The sequence below is a fragment of the Ranitomeya variabilis genome, chromosome 2 (genome assembly GCF_051348905.1).
Source record: "Ranitomeya variabilis isolate aRanVar5 chromosome 2, aRanVar5.hap1, whole genome shotgun sequence".
NCBI lineage: Eukaryota > Metazoa > Chordata > Amphibia > Anura > Dendrobatidae > Ranitomeya > Ranitomeya variabilis.
This window is the reverse complement of record NC_135233.1, coordinates 971,715,292-971,722,758: the sequence shown is the minus strand read 5'-3', so window position 1 is coordinate 971,722,758 and position 7,467 is coordinate 971,715,292. Positions and strand designations below refer to the sequence as shown.

Here is a 7,467-nt window from a genome sequence, read left to right as displayed (position 1 = left end):
CTATATCAGGCCCGTGTAGTATTCTGCCGACCCGAGAGCGTTTCTTTTTAACCCTCTGTATTTTCATTGTTGCTGCTATTATCCTTGCACTATGTAATCCTTAATAAAATTTATACTTTTTTAATATTTATTGGATTTAGAATATTTTCTGGACTGCTTTCTATCGTGGGGTGTCGAGCCTCTGTTTCTTTTTGTTCTTTATTGAGATGTGCTTTCAGTGTTTTCCATATTGCGTATTCATATAACCTTAATCAATAATGTGTTTGCTTGCATCAGCTTTAATAGTGTTGTAGAGCAGGAAATGTGAGTTATGACAATTATGTAAATACATTTTAAGATATGCTAAATAGGTCAGCATAAGAAATATGTGAAATGTTTGCTAATGTCTCAGTCTAGGCTGCTTAGCTTGTAGATCATTGCCTATACTGGATATAGTGTATCCATTTCTTACCTGGGAGCAGGACTGCATGTGTGGGATTAATAGCTACTGAATGTAAAGGAGAATGTTCTTATCCACTGACATCAAACAGAAATCTGAGAAATCGTGACGAGCAATTTTAGATGCACAGTATAATAGAAAGTTGTTGAATTTTGTGATGAGGATTTACTTGCATAAAAATACAAAACCCTTATAAATCCATATAAGAGAACTTCAATAGTGTAGTTGGCACGCTGTAACACACCATTAAGGTGACATCACTACATGCACGGCATCGCCTGTGCCGCCCACTGTTTATACACTTGAGAAGAGGAGATCCAGGCTGCTGTGGACAGGGAATCAGGATCAGGTGAGAGTAACCTTTATGGTTTTTACATTATGGGGACTGTGAGAGGAGTGCTGTCCTGGACATCATACTGTGTGAAAGGAGCTGTGGGCTATCATACTGTATATAAGGAGCTGTGGAGACATCATACTGTGTATAGAGGAGCTATGGGGACATCATACTGTGGGAAGGGAGCTGTGGGCCATCATGCTGTATATAAGGAGCTGTGGGGACATCATACAGTGCATAGAGGAGCTATGGGGACATCATACTGTGGGAAGGGAGCTGTGGGCCATCATACTGCATATAAGGAGCTGTGGGGACATCATACAGTGCATAGAGGAGCTATGGGGACATCATACTGTGGGAAGGGAGCTGTGGGCCATCATACTGTATATAAGGAGCTGTGGGGACATCATACAGTGCATAGAGGAGCTATGGGGACATCATACTGTGGGAAGGGAGCTGTGGGCCATCATACTGCATATAAGGAGCTTTGGGGGCATCATACTGTATATAAAGGAGCTGTGGAGGGCCATCATACTGTGTATAGAGGAGCTATGGGGACATCATACTGTGGGAAGGGAGCTGTGGGCCATCATGCTGTATATAAGGAGCTGTGGGGACATCATACTGTGTATAGAGGAGCTATGGGGACATCATACTGTGGGAAGGGAGCTGTGGGCCATCATACTGTATATAAGGAGCTGTGGGGACATCATACAGTGCATAGAGGAGCTATGGGGACATCATACTGTGGGAAGGGAGCTGTGGGCCATCATACTGCATATAAGGAGCTTTGAGGGCATCATACTGTATATAAAGGAGCTGTGGAGGGCCATCATACTATGTATAGAGGAGCTATGGGGACATCATACTGTGGGAAGGGAGCTGTGGGCCATCATGCTGTATTTAAGGAGCTGTGGGGACATCATACTGTGTATAGAGGAGCTATGGGGACATCATACTGTGTATAGAGGAGCTATGGGGACATCATACTGTAAATAGAGGAGCTATGAGGACATCATCCTGTGCATAGAGGAGCTATGGGGACATTATACTGTGGGAAAGGAGCTGTGGGCCATCATACCGTATATAAGGAGCTGTGGGGGCATCATACTGTATATAAAGGAGCTGTGGAGGGCCATCATACTGTGTATAGAGGAGCTATGGGGACATCATACTGTAAATAGAGGAGCTATGAGGACATCATACTGTGCATAGAGGAGCTATGGGGACTTCATACTGTGGGAAGGGAGCTGTGGGCCATCATACTGTATATAAAGGAGCTGTGGAGGGCCATCATACTGTGTGTAGAGGAGATATGGGGCATCATACTGTAAATAGAGGAGGTATGAGGACATCATACTGTGCATAGAGTAGCTATGGGGACATCATACTATGTGAAGGGAGCTGTGGGCCATCATGCTGTATATAAGGAGCTGTGGGGACATCATACCATATATAAGGAGCTGTGGGGACATCATACTATATATAAAGGAGCTGTGGGGGCCATCATACTGTCTATAGAAGAGCAATGGGAACATCAAACTGTGTATAAAGGAGCTATGGGGACATCATACTGAGTATAGAGGAGCTATGGGGACATCATACTGTGTATAAAGGAGCTATAGGGACATCATACTGCGTATAAAGGAGCTATGGGGACATCATTCTGTGTATAGAGGAGCTATGGGGACATCATACTGTGTATAAAGGAGCTATAGGGACATCATACTGTGTATAGAAGAGCTATGGGAACATACTGTGTATAAAGGAGCTATGGGGACATCATACTGTGTATAGAAGAGCTATGGGAACATCATACTGTGTATAGAGGAGCTATGTGCGTCATAATACTGTATACATGGAACTGTAGGGCAATCAAACTGTAAATAGGGAGCTGTGGGAGAATCAAATTATATATATATGGAGCTCTGGGCCATCTTACTGTATGTATGGAGTTGTGGGGACATCATAGTGTATATAAAGAAGCTATGGAGTGTCATACTGTGTATAGAGGAGCTATGGGGACATCATACTGTAAATAGAGGAGCTATGAGGACATCATACTGTATATAGAGGAGCTATGTGGGTCATAATACTGTATACATGGAACTGTAGGGCAGTCAAACTGTAAACAGGGAGTTGTGGGGACATCATAATGTATGTAAAGGAGCTATGGAGTGCCATCATACTGTGTATAGAGGTGCTATGGGGAAATCATACTGTGTATAGAGGAGCTATGTGGGTCATAATACTGTATGTATGGAACTGTAGTGTCATCGTAAAGTCAATAGGGAGCTGTGGGAGAACCACATTGTATATATGGAGCTGTGGGGCCATCATACGGTATATAGAGAAATATAGTGGGCATCATACTGTACATAGGGAGCTGTACTAGTCCATCATACTGTAGCTAGAGAGATTTGGTGGGCACCATTTTATGTAAAGAAGGTGTGGGTGCATCATATCGAGAACTCGGAGGGGCATCTTACTGAATATAGGGAACTATGGGGGCATCATACTCTGTATAGGGTAGCGATGGGAGCCATAATACTATACTGTATATAACATAACTGCAGAAAATCACACGAATCATGTGTCGAAAACTTATGCATTGATCTATTGCAGCTTTGCCAAATTTTACAAAGCACCTATTTCTTAAGTAACATTCTGATCAGACTGTATGAATCCCACTGCCACATCACATTGAACCTGTAAGTGGGGTGTTAAGCCTATTAACTACCACTATATGGTCACCATATGTGAGTAATATTTTTCTTTTAAATTTTGCTTTTATTTTTTTATTTAGTCATTATATAGTGGTGGATGTATGGTGGTATTATTGGTATTATTGGTCTTTGTACAGTTTGGGTTGTTCTGTAGAGGTATAGTACCATTTATTCACTATATAGTGGTAGTTTTCATTGTGTATCGGTATTATTTGGCCGTTGTACAGTGATAATTTTGATAATATTGGTCTGCTGTAAAGTATTTTATGTATATAGGTAATATTTATTGTTGTCTTTGCCGCAACAGATAACTATTTACTTAAATATTTTGGCGGGGTTGTTCATATGGGGAAACATATAATTTGGGGCTTAGGCCGCTGATCTGTTAAGAGATCTTGCTCTAATCAGTCACAGGCCAGCTACAATTGCTGGGGTTTGAGGAAACTCAGTTGGAAGAGTGCGGTGACACTCAGCATCCTTTGCCGTACAAGATTTAGTACATCTGTGTATTATACAGCATTTATTTGAAGTAGCTCTAAATTATTGCAAGATTTAATGCTAATACCTGGCCCCCTAGTAATAAGCAAATTAAAAAAACATTGTCCCGCATAGGAACGGTTTATAACCTTCACAATATCATCACAGCCAGCAAAAGAGATGTCTGATTGAAGCTTATCTCCTGTTAGAACAAAGGATTGGCCGTGTCGAAATCTCAGATAATATAGTCCGTTGGTCATGCTGAAACTGTCGAATTCCCACAACTTTTCTCTTAAGTGTGTGAGCTTAAAGGGAACCTGTCAATTCGAGGATTGTTATTTATCTACAGATATAAGGTTAATTTATAGGTAAATAGCCATAAAACCATGTTATGTTGTCTTACTGGAGCAGAGCCTACAGGGAGAAAATGAACTTATTTTATCACTGTGGCGGCTTGTTTCCAGTCAAATTGGGGTGGTACAGCGGCCAGTTACAGTCACCAGTTATTACACAGTGAGCACTCAAACCAGTCCCGACATTTGATTAAAAGTGTGTGCAGCATGTGCAGTGCAGGCTGTCAGTCAAAGTAGTGATTACAGCTCGCTCACAGTATAGTGAGCCGTGACTATAATTGCTCCTGCACTGTTGCGTTGACTGGAAGTGAGTGCCTGCAGGGAGAATATAATATATGTTCTCCTTGAAGCCACTTCTCCAGCAAGGCCTCATTTACACATTAGTTTCTCACTTACAAGTGCTATCCGTTTTTTTTCACGAATATCACTTGTACCTATGATAGTCTTTGGTGCTGTTCACGTGTCAAATTTTTTTCCGTCCATTGTTAGAAAAAAATAACACCTTCTTAATTTCAAGTAAGAGCTCGGTGAGGATTGAAAGGACATTCAATATAGAATTGTGTGGGAAAAACGAGTTGGTTTAATATTCATTCAAAAGCGGTTATAAATATGAATTTAGCACACAAAAACAAGTTTTAGGTTACAAATGAGGAAACAATGCAATCATTGGTTCTTACAAATGGTCTATGAGGCTTGAGACTTGATGTGGTCCGTGGTGGAGATTCCCCAAAAATGAAAAATTTGACCTCCAACAATTTCTAGGCCAGTTTACATACCATTTCCTCCCATAGACTTACATTAGCTACTATTTTTTTTTTTAGTTTCCTTTCCTCGTATGGTTGCATGCTTCTGTCCTGGTATTTTCTACAATATTAGAAGAACTCCACTGACTTGTGAAATATGCATATTAGTTATTTGTATATTGCCTCTGCAGTGCCCCAGAGTCCTGGTCGTTGCAGTACTGTGGCTCCGCCACTATGGGGAGCTATGGTACGTCTGATTGCACTAAAGGAGTTTCTCTGACCAGGTAACACCTCACTACACTTCACACTCCGGCCACCAGGGGGGGGTGGTCCTATCTAGTAGGCCACTCCTCACACTCTGGTAAAACTGGGGGTTGGACAGGAAGAGAGGAGAGAAGTAACTGGGAAGAGCTAGTGAGAGGACCTGTCAGGGATGGGATCCTGGCAGACTCCTAAGAGCAGAACTAACCAGTGAACAACGGGAATACAGAAAAGAGGCATTAGGACCAGAAGGAGTCGTGCTGTTAGACCGAGGCAACATCCTTCTGAGGCGCAAACAGTCGGTGGCCGGAACGCCGAGCAAGTAAGAGACTCTAAGTACTACTGCAAACCACGGCCGGACAGCCAATTATAGGTTGGCTGTCTCACACAAATCACCTAAGCAGACAACGGAGGCAGCTGTGGGAGAGGGGCGACTCTAGGGTCCCGGAAGAACTCCAGGCCTACCCCGTCATACGGGTGCGTCCTACCATATCACCTGGGGGACGGAGAGAATGAACATCAGAGACAGACAGAATCAGTTGTGAGGACTATCCCGGGAGCTCAGCAGGGAAGGACTACAACACCCAGCGCTAGGAGGTAGACACTGATTCCCACCTGTAAAGAGAACTCCAGATGTGCCTTTGGACCGGCAGGTCTCAAACAGCCCTGTTGACAGCGCTCTGGACTGAGGACTCTAAAACCTTCAGTAAAGAGGTAAAGAGACTGCAACCTGGTGTCCTCGTTATTTACTGCACCACAGCACCATCCATATCTATTATTCACTGTACGCCTCTCAGCAGGGTCACGGACCGGGCCTAGCCACCGTGACAACACCAGAGCAGAGACTCAGAGGCCCGGTACCGGGTACCCCTCGGCCCTGCGGCGGTGGGGGCGCTACAACTTGGCGTCACGAACAGGATGTACTTAAGCCTGAAGAATCAGGTCATGTGTGCTTTGGAACTGTGATTTATTGTGCTTGGACTGTGTATTGCCATTTACCGCCAAAATTCGCCATTGCCGCGCATGGAGGGAGGAGCCTCAGCTTCATGGGCGGAACCGGCCAAAAGAAGCGCGGAACGGAAAGCGCGGTAAGGCGCCAATCCCGGAAGAGGAACTCCGACCTCCAGCAGGTTAGTGGGAGGAAGGGACAGCCATGTCCGAGTCCGGAGGAGAAGAGGTGGCGGCCGCAGCCGCGGACGCAGGGGCAGCTCCGGTCCCCGCAGTGGGCGAAGCCGCGGCCCTAATACCACCACCGGTTGCCGCAGAACCCGCTGTTCCCCTCAGCCAGTCGGACGCTGCCGCTAATACAAAAGCCATAATGCCCTTCTCTATGCCGTACCTGCCCGGAGCGGCCTGGCTCCCACGATACTCTGGGGAGTCGCATACATTCACTGACTTTAAGGAAGGGCTCTGCAGCCTGCTCGAGTTCTATCCCCTGACAGAGCCGCAGAAGGTTCATATGATAATCGGCCAACTCTTTGGGGCGGCTCTGAGAGAATTGAAGTCCTGGCCCGCCAAGGATAAGGGAACTGCACAGCAGATTTTTGCAAAGCTTAAAGCCACCTTCGATACTCGCACTGCTACAGAAATTAAGCTGACTTTCTATGGATGCAAACAGAGACCGCAGGATAGCTTACGGGACTATGCCCTTAATCTCCAGGAGGCGATGCGGGCCATTAAGCAGAGTGACCCCGGCAGCATGCAGGATGAAGATAAACTCCTGAAGGAGCGGTTCATTGAGGGGCTCCTGTGCAGTCACCAGCGGGGCCAATTGCACTTCCTGGCCATGCAGAATCCAGACTTGACTTTTGCGCAATTCAAAGATAAAGCCATCCAGGCATTGCAGGAGCGACAGCCCAGCCGCGCAGTACCACCCAGGCGCCCCGCTCTCACATACCACCAGGAGGTGGCATCGGATACCCCAGTTGCTGCGGAGGCCGACGCCCAGAGCTTCGAGGACGACTCCCCTGCAGGACTCCGTCTTCAGATGCAGGAGCTGACCAAGAGTGTTGCTGCCCTAGCCCGGACGGTGCAGTCCCTACAGGAGGCCCCCAAGGAAAAGATCCAGCTAGCCTCCAGACCAGAAGATGTCCCCTGGACGCGACAGAAGAGGACCCCACCGACCAGAGGCCGG

The 7,467-nt window shown here is 45.7% G+C and overlaps 1 protein-coding gene across 1 annotated transcript in view; it reads left to right on the top strand.

Moving 5' to 3' along the window:
- The first annotated feature begins 759 nt into the window (after positions 1–759).
- Positions 760–7,467, top strand: part of LOC143808314 (ceruloplasmin-like) — a 180,275-nt gene continuing 173,567 nt past the window's right edge. The window contains exon 1 of the mRNA XM_077290837.1: positions 760–788. The gene's annotated coding sequence lies outside the window, so the exon portion shown is untranslated. The remainder of the gene's footprint in view (positions 789–7,467) is intronic.